This window comes from Macaca fascicularis, chromosome 13 (assembly GCF_037993035.2).
Source record: "Macaca fascicularis isolate 582-1 chromosome 13, T2T-MFA8v1.1".
Taxonomy (NCBI): domain Eukaryota; kingdom Metazoa; phylum Chordata; class Mammalia; order Primates; family Cercopithecidae; genus Macaca; species Macaca fascicularis.
The window spans coordinates 25,675,462-25,696,271 of record NC_088387.1 but is presented as its reverse complement, the minus strand read 5'-3'; positions in this window follow the sequence as shown (position 1 = coordinate 25,696,271).

Here is a 20,810-nt window from a genome sequence, read left to right as displayed (position 1 = left end):
ATTCCACAAGAACTGTCTTAGCGAAAGGCTTCTTGAGGGGAAAGCTGTAACTCTGTGAGATGATTTCACAAAACACAAAGACGTTTCTCAGAAAGCTTCTTTCTCTTTGTTATCGGAGGATATTTCCTTTGGCCCTATAGTCTTCCAAGGGATCCGAAATATCTGTTCTCAGATCCACAGAAATTAGGCTAGCAAAGAGATCGCCGAAATACAGATGTAACTCTGTGAGATGAATTAACAGAATACTAAGCAGTTTCTCAGAAAGCTTCTTTCCAGATTTCATCTGAGGATATTTCCTTTTTCACCATAGCCCTCTATGGGCTTCCAAATATCACTTTGCCAATTCCACAAGAACTGTATTAGCGAAAGGCTTCTTGAGGGGAAAGCTGTAACTCTGTGAGATCATTTCACAGAACACAAAGAAGTTTCTCACAAAGCTTCTTTCTCTTTGTTATCGGAGGATATTTCCTTGGGCCCTATATTCTTCCAAGGGTTCCGAAATATCTGTTCTCAGATTCCACAGAAATAAGGCTAGCAAAGAGATCCACGAAATACAGATGTAACTCTGTGAGATGAATTAACAGAACAATAAGCAGTTTCTCACAAAGCTTCTTTCCAGATTTCATCCTAGGATATTTCCTTTTTCACCATAGCCCTCTAAGGGCTTCCAAATATCACTTTGCCAATTCCACAAGAACTGTCTTAGCGAAAGGCTTTTTGAGGGGAAAGCTGTAACTCTGTGAGATGATTTCACAGAACACAAAGAAGTTTCTCAGAAAGCTTCTTTCTCTTTGTTATCTGAGGATATTTCCTTTGACCCTATAGTCTTCCAAGGGATCCGAAATATCTTTTCTCAGATTCCACAGAAATGAGGCTAGCAAAGAGATCCACGAAATACAGATGTAACTCTGTGAGATGATTAACAGAACACTAAGCAGTTTCTCAGAAAGCTTCTTTCCAGATTTCATCTAAGGATATTTCTTTTTCACCATACCCCTCTATGGGCTTCCAAATATCACTTTGCCAATTCCACAAGAACTGCCTTAGCGAAAGTCTTCCTGAGGGGAAAGCTGTAACTCTGTGAGATGATTTCACAGAACACAAAGAAGTTTCTTAGAAAGCTTCTTTCTCTTTGTTATCGGAGGATATTTCCTTTGGCCCTATAGTGTTCCAAGGGATCTGAAATATCTGGTCTCAGATTCCACAGAAATAAGGCTAGCAAAGAGATCCACGAAATAGAGATGTAACTCTGTGAGATGAATTAACAGAACACTAAGCAGTTTCTCAGAAAGCTTCTTTCCAGATTTCCTCTGAGGATATTTCCTTTTTCACCATAGCCCTCTATGGGCTTCCAAATATCACTTTGCCAATTCCACAAGAACTGTCTTAGCGAAAGGCTTCTTGAGGGGAAAGCTGTAACTCTGTGAGATGATTTCAAAGAACACAAAGAAGTTTCTCAGAAATCTTCTTTCTCATTGTTATCGGAGGATATTTACTTTGGCCCTATAGTCTTCCAAGGGATCCGAAATATCTGTTCTCAGATTCCACAGAAATAAGCCTAGCAAAGAGATCCACGAAATACAGATGTAACTCTGTGAGATGAATTAACAGAACACTAAGCAGTTTCTCAGAAAGCTTCTTTCCAGATCTCATCTGAGGATATTTCGTTTTTCACCATAGCCCTCTAAGGGCTTCCAAATATCACTTTGCCAATTCCACAAGAACTGTCTTAGCGTAAGGCTTCTTCAGGGGAAACTGTAACTCTGTGAGATGATTTCACAGAACACAAAGAAGTTTCTCAGAAAGCTTCTTTCTCTTTGTTATCGGAGGATATTTCCTTTGGCCCTATAGTCTTCCAAGGGATCCGAAATATCTGTTCTCAGATTCCCCAGAAATAAGGCTAGCAAAGAGATCCACGAAATACAGATGTAACTCTGTGAGATGATTAACAGAACACTAAGGGGTTTCTCAGAAAGCTTCTTTCCAGATTTCACCGGAGGATATTTCCATTTTCACCATAGCCCTCTATGGGCTTCCAAATATCACTTTGCCAATTCCACAAGAACTGTCTTAGCGAAAGGCTTCTTGAGGGGAAAGCTGTAACTCTGTGAGATGATTTCACAGAACACAAAGAAGTTTCTCAGAAAGCTTCTTTCTCTTTGTTATCGGAGGATATTTCCTTTGGCCCTATAGTCTTCAAAGGGATCCGAAATATCTGTTCTCAGATTCCACAGAAATAAGGCTAGCAAAGAGAACCAAGAAATACAGATGTAACTCTGTGAGATGAATTAACAGAACACTAAGCAGTTTCTCAGAAAGCTTCTTTAAGATTTCATCTGAGGATATTTCCTTTTTCACCATAGCCCTCTAGGGGTTCCAAATATCACTTTTCCAATTCCACAAGAACTGTCTTAGCGAAAGGCTTCCTGAGGGGAAAGCTGTAACTCTGTGAGATAATTTCACAGAACACAAAGAAGTTTCTCAGAACGCTTCTTTCTCTTTGTTATCGGAGGAGAGTTCTTTGGACCTACAGTCTTCAAAGGGATCCGAAATATCTGTCTCAGATTCCACAGAAGTAAGGCTAGCAAAGAGATCCACGAAATACAGATGTAACTCAGTGAGATGTATTAACAGAACACTAAGCAGTTCCTCAGAAAGCTTCTTTCCAGATTTCATCTGAGGATATTTCCTTTTTCACCATAGCCCTCTATGGGGTTCCAAATATCACTTTGCCAATTCCACAAGAACTGTCTTAGCGAAAGGCTTCTTGAGGGGAAAGCTGTAACTCTGTGAGATGATTTCACAGAACACAAAGAAGTTTCTCAGAAAGCTTCTTTCTCTTTGTTATCGGAGGATATTTCCTTTGGCCCTATAGTCTTCCAAGGGATCCGAAATATCTTTTCTCAGATTCCACAGAAATAAGGCTAGCAAAGAGATCCACGAAATACAGATGTAACTCAGTGAGATGAATTAACAGAACACTAAGCAGTCTCTCAGAAAGCTTCTTTCGAGATTTCATCTGAGGATATTTCCTTTTTCACCATAGCCCTCTAAGGGCTTCCAAATATCAGTTTGCCAATTGCACAAGAACTGTCTTAGCGAAAGGCTTCTTGAGGGGAAAGCTGTAACTCTGTGAGATGATTTCACAGAACACAAAGAAGTTTCTCAGAAAGCTTCTTTCTCTTTGTTATCGGAGGATATTTCCTTTGGCCCTATAGTCTTCCAAGGGATCCGAAATATCTGTTCTCAGATTCCACAGAAATAAGGCTAGCCATGAGATCCACGAAATACAGATGTAACTCTGTGAGATGAATTAACAGAACACTAAGCAGTTTCTCAGAGCTTCTTTCCAGATATCATCTAAGGATATTTCCTTTTTCAACATACCCCTCTATGGGCTTCCAAATATCACTTTGCCAATTCCAAAAGAACTGCCTTAGCGAAAGTCTTCCTGAGGGGAAAGCTGTAACTCTGTGAGATGGTTTCACAGAACACAAAGAAGTTTCTCAGAAAGCTTCTTTCTCTTTGTTATCGGAGGATAGTTCCTTTGACCCTACAGTCTTCAAAGTGATCAGAAATATCTGTTATCAGATTTCACAGAAGTAAGGCTAGCAAAGAGATCCACGAAATACAGATGTAACTCTGTGAGATGAATTAACAGAACACTAAGCAGTTTCTCAGAAAGCTTCTTTCCAGATTTCATGTAAGGATATTTCCTTTTTCACCATACCCCTCTATGGGCTTCCAAATATCACTTTGCCAATTCCACAAGAACTGCCTTAGCGAAAGTCTTCCTGAGGGGAAAGCTGTAACTCTGTGAGATGATTTCACAGAACACAAAGAAGTTTCTTAGAAAGCTTCTTTCTCTTTGTTATCGGAGGATATTTCCTTTGGCCCTATAGTCTTCCAAGGGATCTGAAATATCTGGTCTCAGAATCCACAGAAATAAGGCTAGCAAAGAGATCCACGAAATAGAGATGTAACTCTGTGAGATGAATTAACAGATCACTAAGCAGTTTCTCAGAAAGCTTCTTTCCAGATTTCCTCTGAGGATATTTCCTTTTTCACCATAGCCCTCTACGGGCTTCCAAATATCACTTTGCCAATTCCACAAGAACTGTCTTAGCGAAAGGATTCTTGAGGGGAAAGCTGTAACTCTGTGAGATGATTTCACAGAACACAAAGAAGTTTCTCAGAAATCTTCTTTCTCATTCTTATCGGAGGATATTTACTTTGGCCCTATAGTCTTCCAAGGGATCCGAAATATCTGTTCTCAGATTCCACAGAAATAAGCCTAGCAAAGAGATCCACGAAATACAGATGTAACTCTGTGAGATGAATTAACAGAACACTAAACAGTTTCTCAGAAAGCTTCTTTCCAGATTTCATCTGAGGATATTTCCTTTTTCACCCTAGCCCTCTATGGGCTTCCAAATATCACTTTGCCAATTCCACAAGAACTGTCTTAGCGAAAGGCTTCTTGAGGGGAAAGCTGTAATTCTGTGAGATGATTTCACAGAACACAAAGAAGTTTCTCATAAAGCTTCTTTCTCTTTGTTATCGGAGGATATTTCCTTTGGCCCTATAGTCTTCCAAGGGATCCGAAATATCTGTTCTCAGATTCCACAGAAATAAGGCTAGCAAAGAGATCCACGAAATGCAGATGTAACTCTGTGAGATGAATTAACAGAACACTAAGCAGTTTCTCAGAAAGCTTCTTTCCAGATCTCATCTGAGGATATTTCCTTTTTCACCATAGCCCTCTAAGGGCTTCCAAATATCACTTTGCCAATTCCACAAGAACTGTCTTAGCGTAAGGCTTCTTCAGGGGAAAGCTGTAACTCTGTGAGATGATTTCACAGAACACAAAGAAGTTTCTCAGAAAGCTTCTTTCTCTTTGTTATCGGAGGATATTTCCTTTGGCCCTATAGTCTTCCAAGGGATCCGAAATATCTGTTCTCAGATTCCACAGAAATAAGGCTAGCAAAGAGATCCACGAAATACAGATGTAACTCTGTGAGATGATTAACAGAACACTAAGGGGTTTCTCAGAAAGCTTCTTTCCAGATTTCACCGGAGGATATTTCCATTTTCACCATAGCCCTCTATGGGCTTCCAAATATCACTTGCCAATTCCACAAGAACTGTCTTAGCGAAAGGCTTACTGAGGGGAAAGCTGTAACTCTGTGAGATAATTTCACAGAACACAAAGAAGTTTCTCAGAAAGCTTCTTTCTCTTTGTTATCGGAGGATAGTTCTTTGGCCCTACAGTCTTCAAAGGGATCCGAAATATCTGTTCTCAGATTCCACAGAAGTAAGGCTAGCAAAGAGATCCCCGAAATACAGATGTAACTCAGTGAGATATATTAACAGAACACTAAGCAGTTCCTCAGAAAGCTTCTTTCCAGATTTCATCTGAGGATATTTCCTTTTTCACCATAGCCCTCTATGGGGTTCCAAATATCACTTTTCCAATTCCACAAGAACTGTCTTAGCGAAAGGCTTCTTGAGGGGAAAGCTGTAACTCTGTGAGATGATTTCACTGAACACAAAGAAGTTTCTCAGAAAGCTTCTTTCTCTTTGTTATCGGAGGATATTTCCTTTGGCCCTATAGTCTTCCAAGGGATCCGAAATATCTTTTCTCAGATTCCACAGAAATAAGGCTAGCAAAGAGATCCACGAAATACAGATGTAACTCAGTGAGATGAATTAACAGAACACTAAGCAGTCTCTCAGAAAGCTTCTTTCGAGATTTAATCTGAGGATATTTCCTTTTTCACCATAGCCCTCTATGGGCTTCCAAATATCAGTTTGCCAAATGCACAAGAACTGTCTTAGCGAAAGGCTTCTTGAGGGGAAAGCTGTAACTCTGTGAGATGATTTCACAGAACACAAAGAAGTTTCTCAGAAAGCTTCTTTCTCTTTGTTATCGGAGGATATTTCCTTTGGCCCTCTAGTCTTCCAAGGGATCCGAAATATCTGTTCTCAGATTCCACAGAAATAAGGCTAGCCATGAGATTCACGAAATACAGATGTAACTCTGTGACATGAATTAACAGAACACTAAGCAGTTTCTCAGAAAGCTTCTTTCCAGATATCATCTAAGGATATTTCCTTTTTCACCATACCCCTCTATGGGCTTCCAAATATCACTTTGCCAATTCCACAAGAACTGCCTTAGCGAAAGTCTTCCTGAGGGGAAAGCTGTAACTCTGTGAGATGATTTCACAGAACACAAAGAAGTTTCTCAGAAAGCTTCTTTCTCTTTGTTATCGGAGGATATTTCCTTTGGCCCTATAGTCTTCCAAGGGATCTGAAATATCTGGTCTCAGATTCCACAGAAATAAGGCTAGCAAAGAGATCCACGAAATACAGATGTAACTCTGTGAGATGAATTAACAGAACACTAAGCAGTTTCTCAGAAAGCTTCTTTCCAGATTTCCTCTGAGGATATTTCCTTTTTCACCATAGCCCTCTATGGGCTTCCAAATATCACTTTGCCAATTCCACAAGAACTGTCTTAGCGAAAGGCTTCTTGAGGGGAAAGCTGTAACTCTGTGAGATGATTTCACAGAACACAAAGAAGTTTCTCAGAAATCTTTTTTCTCATTGTTATCGGAGGATATTTACTTTGGCCCTATAGTCTTCCAAGGGATCCGAAATATCTGTTCTCAGATTCCACAGAAATAAGGCTAGCAAAGAGAACCAAGAAATACAGATGTAACTCTGTGAGATGAATTAACAGAACACTAAGCAGTTTCTCAGAAAGCTTCTTTAAGATTTCATCTGAAGATATTTCCTTTTTCACCATAGCCCTCTATGGGCTTCCAAATATCACTTTTCCAATTCCACAAGAACTGTCTTAGCGAAAGGCTTCCTGAGGGGAAAGCTGTAACTCTGTGAGATAATTTCACAGAACACAAAGAAGTTTCTCAGAAAGCTTCTTTCTCTTTGTTATCGGAGGATAGTTCTTTGGCCCCACAGTCTTCAAAGGGATCCGAAATATCTGTCTCAGATTCCACAGAAGTAAGGCTAGCAAAGAGATCCCCGAAATACAGATGTAACTCAGTGAGATGTATTAACAGAACACTAAGCAGTTCCTCAGAAAGCTTCTTTCCAGATTTCATGTGAGGATATTTCCTTTTTCACCATATCCCTCTATGGGCTTCCAAATATCACTTTGCCAATTCCACAAGAACTGTCTTAGCGAAAGGCTTCTTGAGGGGAAAGCTGTAACTCTGTGAGATGATTTCACAGAACACAAAGAAGTTTCTCAGAAAGCTTCTTTCTCTTTGTTATCGGAGGATATTTCCTTTGGCCCTATAGTCTTCCAAGGGATCCGAAATATCTTTTCTCAGATTCCACAGAAATAAGGCTAGCAAAGAGATCCACGAAATACAGATGTAACTCAGTGAGATGAATTAACAGAACACTAAGCAGTCTCTCAGAAAGCTTCTTTCGAGATTTCATCTGAGGATATTTCCTTTTTCACCATAGCCCTCTAAGGGCTTCCAAATATCAGTTTGCCAATTGCACAAGAACTGTCTTAGCGAAAGGCTTCTTGAGGGGAAAGCTGTAACTCTGTGAGATGATTTCACAGAACACAAAGAAGTTTCTCAGAAAGCTTCTTTCTCTTTGTTATCGGAGGATATTTCCTTTGGCCCTATAGTCTTCCAAGGGATCCGAAATATCTGTTCTCAGATTCCACAGAAATAAGGCTAGCCATGAGATCCACCAAATACAGATGTAACTCTGTGAGATGAATTAACAGAACACTAAGCAGTTTCTCAGAAAGCTTCTTTCCAGATATCATCTAAGGATATTTCCTTTTTCACCATACCCCTCTATGGGCTTCCAAATATCACTTTGCCAATTCCAAAAGAACTGCCTTAGCGAAAGTCTTCCTGAGGGGAAAGCTGTAACTCTGTGAGATGATTTCACAGAACACAAAGAAGTTTCTCAGAAAGCTTCTTTCTCTTTGTTATCGGAGGATATTTCCTTTGGCCCTATAGTCTTCTAAGGGATCTGAAATATCTGGTCTCAGATTCCACAGAAATAAGGCTAGCAAAGAGATCCACGAAATAGAGATGTAACTCTGTGAGATGAATTAACAGAACACTAAGCAGTTTCTCAGAAAGCTTCTTTCCAGATTTCCTCTGAGGAAATTTCCATTTTCACCATAGCCCTCTATGGGCTTCCGAATATCACTTTGCCAATTCCACAAGAACTGTCTTAGCGAAAGACTTCTTGAGGGGAAAGCTGGATCTCTGGGGGATGATTTCACAGAACTCAAAGAAGTTTCTCAGAAAGCTTCTTTCTCTTTGTTATCGGAGGATATTTCCTTTGGCCCTATAGTCTTCCAAGTGATCCGAAATATCTGTTGTCAGATTCCACAGAAATAAGGCTAGCAAAGAGATCCACGAAATACAGATGTAACTCTGTGAGATGAATTAACAGAACACTAAGCAGTTTCTCAGAAAGCTTCTTTCCAGATTTCATCTGAGGATATTTCCTTTTTCAACATAGCCCTCTATGGGCTTCGAAATATCACTTTGCCAATTCCACAAGAACTGTCTTAGCGAACGGCTTCCTGAGGGGAAAGCTGTAACTCTGTGAGATGTTTTCACAGAACACAAAGAAGTTTCTCAGAAAGCTTCTTTCTCTTTGTTATCGGAGGATAGTTCCTTTGACCCTACAGTCTTCAAAGTGATCCGAAATATCTGTTATCAGATTCTCAGAAGTAAGGCTAGCAAAGAGATCCACGAAATACAGATGTAACTTTGTGAGATGTATTAACAGAACCCTAAGCAGTTTCTCAGAAAGCTTCTTTCCAGATTTCATCTGAGTTTATTTCCTTTTTCACCATAGCCCTCTATGGGCTTCCAAATATCACTTTGCCAATTCCACAAGAACTATCTTAGCGTAAGGCTTCTTGAGGGGAAAGCTGTAACTCTGTGAGATGATTTCACAGAACACAAAGAAGTTTCTCAGAAAGCTTCTTTCTCTTTGTTATCGGAGGATATTTCCTTTGGCCCTGTAGTCTTCCAAGGGATCCGAAATATCTGTTCTCAGATTCCACAGAAATAAGGCTAGCAAAGAGATCCACGAAATACAGATGTAACTCTGTGAGATGATTAACAGAACACTAAGCAGTTTCTCAGAAAGCTTCTTTCCAGATTTCATCTAAGGATATTTCCTTTTTCACCATAGCCCTCTAGGGGTTCCGAATATCACTTTGGCAATTCCACAAGAACTGTCTTAGCGAAAGGCTTCTTGAGGGGAAAGCTGTATCTCTGTGAGATGATTTCACAGAACTCAAAGAAGTTTCTCAGAAAGCTTCTTTCTCTTTGTTATCAGAGGATATTTCCTTTGGCCCTATAGTCTTCCAAGTGATCCGAAATATCTGTTGTCAGATTCCACAGAAATAAGGCTAGCAAAGAGATCCACGAAATACAGATGTAACTCTGTGAGATGAATTAACAGAACACTAAGCAGTTTCTCAGAAAGCTTCTTTCCAGATTTCATCTGAGGATATTTCCTTTTTCAACATAGCCCTCTATGGGCTTCGAAATATCACTTTGCCAATTCCACAAGAACTGTCTTAGCGAACGGCTTCCTGAGGGGAAAGCTGTAACTCTGTGAGATGTTTTCACAGAACACAAAGAAGTTTCTTAGAAAGCTTCTTTCTCTTTGTTATCGGAGGATATTTCCTTTGGCCCTACAGTCTTCCTAGGGATCTGAAATATCTGGTCTCAGATTCCACAGAAATAAGGCTAGCAAAGAGATCCACGAAATAGAGATGTAACTCTGTGAGATGAATTAACAGATCACTAAGCAGTTTCTCAGAAAGCTTCTTTCCAGATTTCCTCTGAGGATATTTCCTTTTTCACCATAGCCCTCTACGGGCTTCCAAATATCACTTTGCCAATTCCACAAGAACTGTCTTAGCGAAAGGCTTCTTGAGGGGAAAGCTGTAACTCTGTGAGATGATTTCACAGAACACAAAAAAGTTTCTCAGAAATCTTCTTTCTCATTGTTATCGGAGGATATTTACTTTGGCCCTATAGTCTTCCAAGGGATCCGAAATATCTGTTCTCAGATTCCACAGAAATAAGCATAGCAAAGAGATCCACGAAATACAGATGTAACTCTGTGAGATGAATTAACAGAACACTAAACAGTTTCTCAGAAAGCTTCTTTCCAGATTTCATCTGAGGATATTTCCTTTTTCACCATAGCCCTCTATGGGCTTCCAAATATCACTTTGCCTATTCCACAAGAACTGTCTTAGCGAAAGGCTTCTTGAGGGGAAAGCTGTAATTCTGTGAGATGATTTCACAGAACACAAAGAAGTTTCTCAGAAAGCTTCTTTCTCTTCGTTATCGGAGGATATTTCCTTTGGCCCTATAGTCTTGCAAGGGATCCGAAATATCTGGTCTCAGATTCCACAGAAATAAGGCTAGCAAAGAGATCCACGAAATACAGATGTAACTCTGTGAGATGAATTAACAGAACACTAAGCAGTTTCTCAGAAAGCTTCTTTCCAGATCTCATCTGAGGATATTTCCTTTTTCACCATAGCCCTCTAAGGGCTTCCAAATATCACTTTGCCAATTCCACAAGAACTGTCTTAGCGTAAGGCTTCTTCAGGGGAAAGCTGTAACTCTGTGAGATGATTTCACAGAACACAAAGAAGTTTCTCAGAAAGCTTCTTTCTCTTTGTTATCGGAGGATATTTCCTTTGGCCCTATCGTCTTCCAAGGGATCCGAAATATCTGTTCTCAGATTCCACAGAAATAAGGCTAGCAAAGAGATCCACGAAATACAGATGTAACTCTGTGAGATGATTAACAGAACACTAAGGGGTTTCTCAGAAAGCTTCTTTCCAGATTTCACCGGAGGATATTTCCATTTTCACCATAGCCCTCTATGGGCTTCCAAATATCACTTTGCCAATTCCACAAGAACTGTCTTAGCGAAAGGCTGACTGAGGGGAAAGCTGTAACTCCGTGAGATAATTTCACAGAACACAAAGAAGTTTCTCAGAAAGCTTCTTTCTCTTTGTTATCGGAGGTTAGTTCTTTGGCCCTACAGTCTTCAAAGGGATCCGAAATATCTGTTCTCAGATTCCACAGAAGTAAGGCTAGCAAAGAGATTCCCGAAATACAGATGTAACTCAGTGAGATGTATTAACAGAACACTAAGCAGTTCCTCAGAAAGCTTCTTTCCAGATTTCATCTGAGGATATTTCCTTTTTCACCATAGCCCTCTATGGGGTTCCAAATATCACTTTGCCAATTCCACAAGAACTGTCTTAGCGAAAGGCTTCTTGAGGGGAAAGCTGTAACTCTGTGAGATGATTTCACAGAACACAAAGAAGTTTCTCAGAAAGCTTCTTTCTCTTTGTTATCGGAGGATATTTCCTTTGGCCCTGTAGTCTTCCAAGGGATCCGAAATATCTTTTCTCAGATTCCACAGAAATAAGGCTAGCAAAGAGATGCACGAAATACAGATGTAACTCAGTGAGATGAATTAACAGAACACTAAGCAGTCTCTCAGAAAGCTTCTTTCGAGATTTCATCTGAGGATATTTCCTTTTTCACCATAGCCCTCTATGGGCTTCCAAATATCAGTTTGCCAAATGCACAAGAACTGTTTTAGCGAAAGGCTTCTTGAGGGGAAAGCTGTAACTCTGTGAGATGATTTCACAGAACACAAAGAAGTTTCTCAGAAAGCTTCTTTCTCTTTGTTATCGGAGGATATTTCCTTTGGCCCTATAGTCTTCCAAGGGATCCGAAATATCTGTTCTCAGATTCCACAGAAATAAGGCTAGCCATAAGATCCACGAAATACAGATGTAACTCTGTGAGATGAATTAACAGAACACTAAGCAGTTTCTCAGAAAGCTTCTTTCCAGATTTCATCTGAGGATATTTCCTTTTTCACCATGGCCCTCTATGGGTTTCCAAATATCACTTTGCCAATTCCACAAGAACTGTCTTAGCGAAAGGCTTCTTGAGGGGAAAGCTGTAATTCTGTGAGATGATTTCACAGAACACAAAGAAGTTTCTCAGAAAGCTTCTTTCTCTTTGTTATCGGAGGATATTTCCTTTGGCCCTATAGTCTTCCAAGGGATCCGAAATATCTGTTCTCAGATTCCACAGAAATAAGGCTAGCAAAGAGATCCACGAAATACAGATGTAACTCTGTGAGAAGAATTAACAGAACACTAAGCAGTTTCTCAGAAAGCTTCTTTCCAGATATCATCTGAGGATATTTCCTTTTTCACCATAGCCCTCTATGGGCTTCGAAATATCACTTTGCCGATTCCACAAGAACTGTCTTAGCGAAAGGCTTCCTGAGGGGAAAGCTGTAACTCTGTGAGATGTTTTCACCGAACACAAAGAAGTTTCTCAGAAAGCTTCTTTCTCTTTGTTATCGGAGGATAGTTCCTTTGACCCTACAGTCTTCAAAGGGATCCGTAATATCTGTTATCAGATTCCGCAGAAGTAAGGCTAGCAAAGAGATCCACGAAATACAGATGTAACTCTGTGAGATGATTAACAGAACCCTAAGCAGTTTCTCAGAAAGCTTCTTTCCAGATTTCATCTGAGGATATTTCCTTTTTCCCATAGCCCTCTATGGGCTTCCAAATATCACTTTGCCAATTCCACAAGAACTGCCTTAGTGAAAGTCCTCCTGAGGGGAAAGCTGTAACTCTGTGAGATGATTTCACAGAACACAAAGAAGTTTCTCAGAAAGCTTCTTTCTCTTTGTTATCTGAGGATATTTCCTTTGGCCCTATAGTCTTCCAAGGGATCTGAAATATCTGGTCTCAGATTCCACAGAAATAAGGCTAGCAGAGAGATCCACGAAATACAGATGTAACTCTGTGAGATAAATTAACAGAACACTAAGCAGTTTCTCAGAAAGCTTCTTTCCAGATTTCCTCTGAAGATATTTCCTTTTTCACCATAGCCCTCTATGGGCTTCCAAATATCACTTTGCCAATTCCACAAGAACTGTCTTAGCGAAAGGCTTCTTGAGGGGAAAGCTGTAACTCTGTGAGATGATTTCACAGAACACAAAGAAGTTTCTCAGAAATCTTCTTTCTCATTGTTATCGGAGGATATTTACTTTGGCCCTGTAGTCTTCCAATGGATCCGAAATATCGTTTCTCAGAATCCACAGAAAAAAGGCTAGCAAAGAGATCCACGAAATACAGATGTAACTCAGTGAGATGAATTAACAGAACACTAAGCAGTCTCTCAGAAAGCTTCTTTCCAGATTTCATCTGAGGATATTTCCTTTTTCACCATGGCCCTCTATGGGCTTCCAAATATCACTTTGCCAATTCCACAAGAACTGTCTTAGCGAAAGGCTTCTTGAGGGGAAAGCTGTAATTCTGTGAGATGATTTCACAGAACACAAAGAAGTTTCTCAGAAAGCTTCTTTCTCTTTGTTATCGGAGGATATTTCCTTTGGCCCTATAGTCTTCCAAGGGATCCGAAATATCTGTTCTCAGATTCCACAGAAATAAGGCTAGCAAAGAGATCCACGAAATACAGATGTAACTCTGTGAGATGAATTAACAGAACACTAAGCAGTTTCTCAGTAAGCTTCTTTCCAGATCTCATCTGAGGATATTTCCTTTTTCACCATAGCCCTCTAAGGCCTTCCAAATATCACTTTGCCAATTCCGCAAGAACTCTCTTAGCGTAAGGCTTCTTCAGAGCAAAGCTGTAACTCTGTGAGATGATTTCACAGAAGACAAAGAAGTTTCTCAGAAAGCTTCTTTCTCTTTTTTATCGGAGGATATTTCCTTAGGCCCTATAGTCTTCCAAAGGATCCGAAATATCTGTTCTCAAATTGCACAGAAATAAGGCTAGCAAAGAGATCCGCGAAATACAGATGTAACTCTGTGAGATGAATTAACAGAACACTAAGCAGTTTCTCAGAAAGTTTCTTTCCAGATTTCATCCTAGGATATTTCCTTTTTCACCATAGCCCTCTAAGGGCTTCCAAATATCACTTTGCCAATTACACAAGAACTGTCTTAGCGAAAGGCTTCTTGAGGGGAAAGCTGTAACTCTGTGAGATGATTTCACAGAACACAAAGAAGTTTCTCAGAAAGCTTCTTTCTCTTTGTTATCGGAGGATAGTTCCTTTGGCCCTACAGTCTTCAAAGGGATCCGAAATATCTGTTCTCAGATTCCACAGAAATAAGGCTAGCAAGGAGATCCACGAAATACAGATGTAACTCTGTGAGATGAATTAACAGAACACTAAGCAGTTTCTCAGAAAGCTTCTTTCCAGATATCATCTGAGGATATTTCCTTTTTCACCATAGCCCTCTATGGGCTTCGAAATATCACTTTGCCGATTCCACAAGAACTGTCTTAGCGAAAGGCTTCCTGAGGGGAAAGCTGTAACTCTTTGAGATGTTTTCACAGAACACAAAGAAGTTTCTCAGAAATCTTCTTTCTCATTGTTATCGGAGGATATTTACTTTGGCCCTGTAGTCTTCCAAGGGATCCGAAATATCTTTTCTCAGAATCCACAGAAAAAAGGCTAGCAAAGAGATCCACGAAAAACAGATGTAACTCAGTGAGATGAATTAACAGAACACTAAGCAGTCTCTCAGAAAGCTTCTTTCCAGATTTCATCTGAGGATATTTCCTTTTTCACCATGGCCCTCTATGGGCTTCCAAATATCACTTTGCCAATTCCACAAGAACTGTCTTAGCGAAAGGCTTCTTGAGGGGAAAGCTGTAATTCTGTGAGATGATTTCACAGAACACAAAGAAGTTTCTCAGAAAGCTTCTTTCTCTTTGTTATCGGAGGATATTTCCTTTGGCCCTATAGTCTTCCAAGGGATCCGAAATATCTGTTCTCAGATTCCACAGAAATAAGGCTAGCAAAGAGATCCACGAAATACAGATGTAACTCTGTGAGAAGAATTAACAGAACACTAAGCAGTTTCTCAGAAAGCTTCTTTCCAGATCTCATCTGAGGATATTTCCTTTTTCACCATAGCCCTCTAAGGGCTTCCAAATATAACTTTGCCAATTTCACAAGAACTGTCTTAGCGTAAGGCTTCTTCAGAGAAAAGCTGTAACTCTGTGAGATGATTTCACAGAAGACAAAGAAGTTTCTCAGAAAGCTTCTTTCTCTTTGTTATCGGAGGATATTTCCTTAATCCCTATAGTCTTCCAAAGGATCCGAAATATCTGTTCTCAAATTGCACAGAAATAAGGCTAGCAAAGAGATCCGCGAAATACAGATGTAACTCTGTGAGATGAATTAACAGAACACTAAGCAGTTTCTCAGAAAGCTTCTTTCCAGATTTCATCCTAGGATATTTCCTTTTTCACCGTAGCCCTCTAAGGGCTTCCAAATATCACTTTGCCAATTCCACAAGAACTGTCTTAGCGAAAGGCTTCTTGAGGGGAAAGCTGTAACTCTGTGAGATGATTTCACAGAACACAAAGAAGTTTCTCAGAAAGCTTCTTTCTCTTTGTTATCGGAGGATAGTTCCTTTGGCCCTACAGTCTTCAAAGGGATCCGAAATATCTGTTCTCAGATTCCACAGAAATAAGGCTAGCAAGGAGATCCACGAAATACAGATGTAACTCTGTGAGATGAATTAACAGAACACTAAGCAGTTTCTCAGAAAGCTTCTTTCCAGATATCATCTGAGGATATTTCCTTTTTCACCATAGCCCTCTATGGGCTTCGAAATATCACTTTGCCGATTCCACAAGAACTGTCTTAGCGAAAGGCTTCCTGAGGGGAAAGCTGTAACTCTTTGAGATGTTTTCACAGAACACAAAGAAGTTTCTCAGAAAGCTTCTTTCTCTTTGTTATCGGAGGATAGTTCCTTTGACCCTACAGTCTTCAAAGGGATCCGTAATATCTGTTATCAGATTCCACAGAAGTAAGGCTAGCAAAGAGATCCACGAAATACAGATGTAACTCAGTGAGATGAATTAACAGAACACTAAGCAGTCTCTCAGAAAGCTTCTTTCCAGATTTCATCTGAGGATATTTCCTTTTTCACCATGGCCCTCTATGGGCTTCCAAATATCACTTTGCCAATTCCACAAGAACTGTCTTAGCGAAAGGCTTCTTGAGGGGAAAGCTGTAATTCTGTGAGATGATTTCACAGAACACAAAGAAGTTTCTCAGAAAGCTTCTTTCTCTTTGTTATCGGAGGATATTTCCTTTGGCCCTATAGTCTTCCAAGGGATCCGAAATATCTGTTCTCAGATTCCACAGAAATAAGGCTAGCAAAGAGATCCACGAAATACAGATGTAACTCTGTGAGAAGAATTAACAGAACACTAAGCAGTTTCTCAGAAAGCTTCTTTCCAGATATCATCTGAGGATATTTCCTTTTTCACCATAGCCCTCTATGGGCTTCGAAATATCAATTTGCCGATTCCACAAGAACTGTCTTAGCGAAAGGCTTCCTGAGGGGAAAGCTGTAACTCTGTGAGATGTTTTCACCGAACACAAAGAAGTTTCTCAGAAAGCTTCTTTCTCTTTGTTATCGGAGGATAGTTCCTTTGACCCTACAGTCTTCAAAGGGATCCGTAATATCTGTTATCAGATTCCACAGAAGTAAGGCTAGCAAAGAGATCCACGAAATACAGATGTAACTCTGTGAGATGATTAACAGAACCCTAAGCAGTTTCTCAGAAAGCTTCTTTCCAGATTTCATCTGAGGATATTTCCTTTTTCACCATAGCCCTCTATGGGCTTCCAAATATCACTTTGCCAATTCCACAAGAACTGCCTTAGCGAAAGTCTTCCTGAGGGGAAAGCTGTAACTCTGTGAGATGATTTCACAGAACACAAAGAAGTTTCTCAGAAAGCTTCTTTCTCTTTGTTATCGGAGGATATTTCCTTTGGCCCTATAGTCTTCCAAGGGATCTGAAATATCTGGTCTCAGATTCCACAGAAATAAGGCTAGCAGAGAGATCCACGAAATACAGATGTAACTCTGTGAGATAAATTAACAGAACACTAAGGGGTTTCTCAGAAAGCTTCTTTCCAGATTTCCTCTGAGGATATTTCCTTTTTCACCATAGCCCTCTATGGGCTTCCAAATATCACTTTGCCAATTCCACAAGAACTGTCTTAGCGAAAGGCTTCTTGAGGGGAAAGCTGTAACTCTGTGAGATGATTTCACAGAACACAAAGAAGTTTCTCAGAAATCTTCTTTCTCATTGTTATCGGAGGATATTTACTTTGGCCCTGTAGTCTTCCAAGGGATCCGAAATATCTTTTCTCAGAATCCACAGAAAAAAGGCTAGCAAAGAGATCCACGAAAAACAGATGTAACTCAGTGAGATGAATTAACAGAACACTAAGCAGTCTCTCAGAAAGCTTCTTTCCAGATTTCATCTGAGGATATTTCCTTTTTCACCATGGCCCTCTATGGGCTTCCAAATATCACTTTGCCAATTCCACAAGAACTGTCTTAGCGAAAGGCTTCTTGAGGGGAAAGCTGTAATTCTGTGAGATGATTTCACAGAACACAAAGAAGTTTCTCAGAAAGCTTCTTTCTCTTTGTTATCGGAGGATATTTCCTTTGGCCCTATAGTCTTCCAAGGGATCCGAAATATCTGTTCTCAGATTCCACAGAAATAAGGCTAGCAAAGAGATCCACGAAATACAGATGTAACTCTGTGAGAAGAATTAACAGAACACTAAGCAGTTTCTCAGAAAGCTTCTTTCCAGATCTCATCTGAGGATATTTCCTTTTTCACCCTAGCCCTCCATGGGCTTCCAAATATCACTTTGCCAATTCCACAAGAACTGTCTTAGCGAAAGGCTTCTCGAGGGGAAAGCTGTAACTCTGTGAGATAATTTCACAGAACACAAAGAAGTTTCTCAGAAAGCTTCTTTCTCTTTGTTATCGGAGGATAGTTCCTTTGGCCCTACAGTCTTCAAAGGGATCCGAAATATCTGTTCTCAGATTCCACAGAAGTAAGGCTAGCAAAGAGATCCCCGAAATACAGATGTAACTCAGTGAGATGTTTAACAGAACACTAAGCAGTTCCTCAGAAAGCTTCTTTCCAGATTTCATCTGAGGATATTTCCATTTTCACCATAGTCCTCTATGGGGTTCCAAATATCACTTTGCTAATTCCACAAGAACTGTCTTAGCGAAAGGCTTCTTGAGGGGAAAGCTGTTACTCTGTGAGATGATTTCACAGAACACAAAGAAGTTTCTCAGAAAGCTTCTTTCTCTTTGTTATCGGAGGATATTCCTTTGGCCCTATAGTCTTCCAAGGGATCCGAAATATCTGTTCTCAGATTCCGCAGAAATAAGGCTAGCAAAGAGATCCACGAAATACAGATGTAACACTGTGAGATGAATTAACAGAACACTAAGCAGTTTCTCAGAAAGCTTCTTTCCAGATTTCATCTGAGGATATTTCCTTTTTCACCACAGCCTTCTATGGGCTTCCAAATATCACTTTACCAATTCCACAAGAACTATCTTAGCGTAAGGCTTCTTGAGGGGAAAGCTGTAACTCTGTGAGATGATTTCACAGAACACAAAGAAGTTTCTCAGAAAGCTTCTTTCTCTTTGTTATCGGAGGATATTTCCTTTGGCCCTATAGTCTTCCAAGGGATCCGAAATATCTGTTCTCAGATTCCACAGAAATAAGGCTAGCAAAGAGATCCACGAAATTCAGATGTAACTCTGTGAGATGATTAACAGAACACTAAGCAGTTTCTCAGAAAGCTTCTTTCCAGATTTCACCTGAGGATATTTCCTTTTTCACCAGAGCCCTCTATGGGCTTCCAAATATCTCTTTGCCAATTCCCCAAGAATTGTCTTAGCGAAAGGCTTCTTCAGGGGAAAGCTGTAACTCTGTGAGATGATTTCACAGAACACAAAGAAGTTTCTCAGAAAGCTTCTTTCTCGTTGTTATCGGAGGATATTTCCTTTGGCCCTATAGTCTTCCAAGGGATCCGAAATATCTGTTCTCAGATTCCACAGAAATAAGGCTAGCAAAGAGATCCACGAAATACAGATGTAACTCTGTGAGATGAATTAACAGAACACTAATCAGTTTCTCAGAAAGCTTCTTTCCAGTTTTCATCTGAGGATATTTCCTTTATCATCATAGCCCTCTATGGGCTTCCAAATATCACTTTGCCAATTCCACAAGAACTGTCTTAGCGAAAGGCTTCTTGAGGGGAAAGCTGTAACTCTGTGAGATGATTTCACAGAACACAAAGAAGTTTCTCAGAAAGATTCTTTCTCTTTGTTATCGGAGGATATTTCCTTTGGCCCTATAGTCTTCCAAGGGATCCGTAATATCTGTTCTCAGATTCCACAGAAATGAGGCTAGCAAAGAGATCCACGAAATACAGTTGTAACTCTGTGAGATGAATTAACAGAACACTAAGCAGTTTCTCAGAAAGCTTCTTTCCAGATTTCCTCTGAGGATATTTCCTTTTTCACCCTTGCCCTCCATGGGCTTCCAAATATCACTTTGCCAATTCCACAAGAACTGTCTTAGCGAAAGGATTCTTGAGGGGAAAGCTGTAACTCTGTGAGATGATTTCTCAGAACACACAGAAGTTTCTCAGAAAGCTTCTTTCTCTTTGTTATCGGAGGATATTTCCTTTGGCCCTATAGTCTTCCAAGGGATCCGAAATATCTGTTCTCAGATTCCACAGAAATAAGGCTAGCAAAGAGATCCACGAAATACAGATGTAACTCTGTGAGATGAATTAACAGAACACTAAGCAGTTTCTCAGAAAGCTTCTTTCCAGATTTCATCTGAGGATATTTCCTTTTTCACCATAGCCCTCTATTGGCTTCCAAATATCACTGTGCCAATTCCACAACAACTGTCTTCGCGAAAGGCTTTTTCAGGGGAAAGCTGTAACTCTGTGAGATGATTTCGGGAACACAAGGAAGGTTCTCAGAAAGCTTCTTTCTCTTTGTTATCGGAGGATAGTTCCTTGGCCCTATAGTCTTCCAAGGGATCCGAAATATCTGTTATCAGATTCCACAGAAATAAGACTAGCAAAGAGATCCACGAAATACAGATGTAACTCTGTGAGATGAATTAACAGAACACTAAGCAGTTTCTCAGAAAGCTTCTTTCCAGATTTCCTCTGAGGAAATTTCCATTTTCACCATAGCCCTCTATGGGCTTCCGAATATCACTTTGCCAATTCCACAAGAACTGTCTTAGCGAAAGACTTCTTGAGGGGAAAGCTGTATCTCTGTGAGATGATTTCACAGAACTCAGAGAAGTTTCCAAGAAAGTTTCTTTCTCTTTGTTATCGGAGGATAGTTCCTTTGACCCTACAGTCTTCAAAGGGATCCGAAATATCTGTTATCATATTCCACAGAAGTAAGGCTAGCAAAGAGATCCACGAAATACAGATGTAACTCTGTGAGATGTATTAACAGAACCCTAAGCAGTTTCTCAGAAAGCTTCTTTCCAGATCTCATCTGAGGATATTTCCTTTTTCACCATAGAACTCTAAGGGCTTCCAAATATCACTTTGCCAATTCCACAAGAACTGTCTTAGCGTAAGGCTTCTCGAGGGGTAAGCTGTAACTCTGTGAGATGATTTCACAGAACACAAAGAAGTTTCTCAGAAAGCTTCTTTCTCTTTGTTATCGGAGGATATTTCCTTTGGCCCTATAGTCTTCCAAGGGATCCGAAATATCTGTTCTCAGATTCCACAGAAATAAGGCTAGCAAAGAGATCCACGAAATACAGATGTAACTCTGTGAGATGATTAACAGAACACTAAGCGGTTTCTCA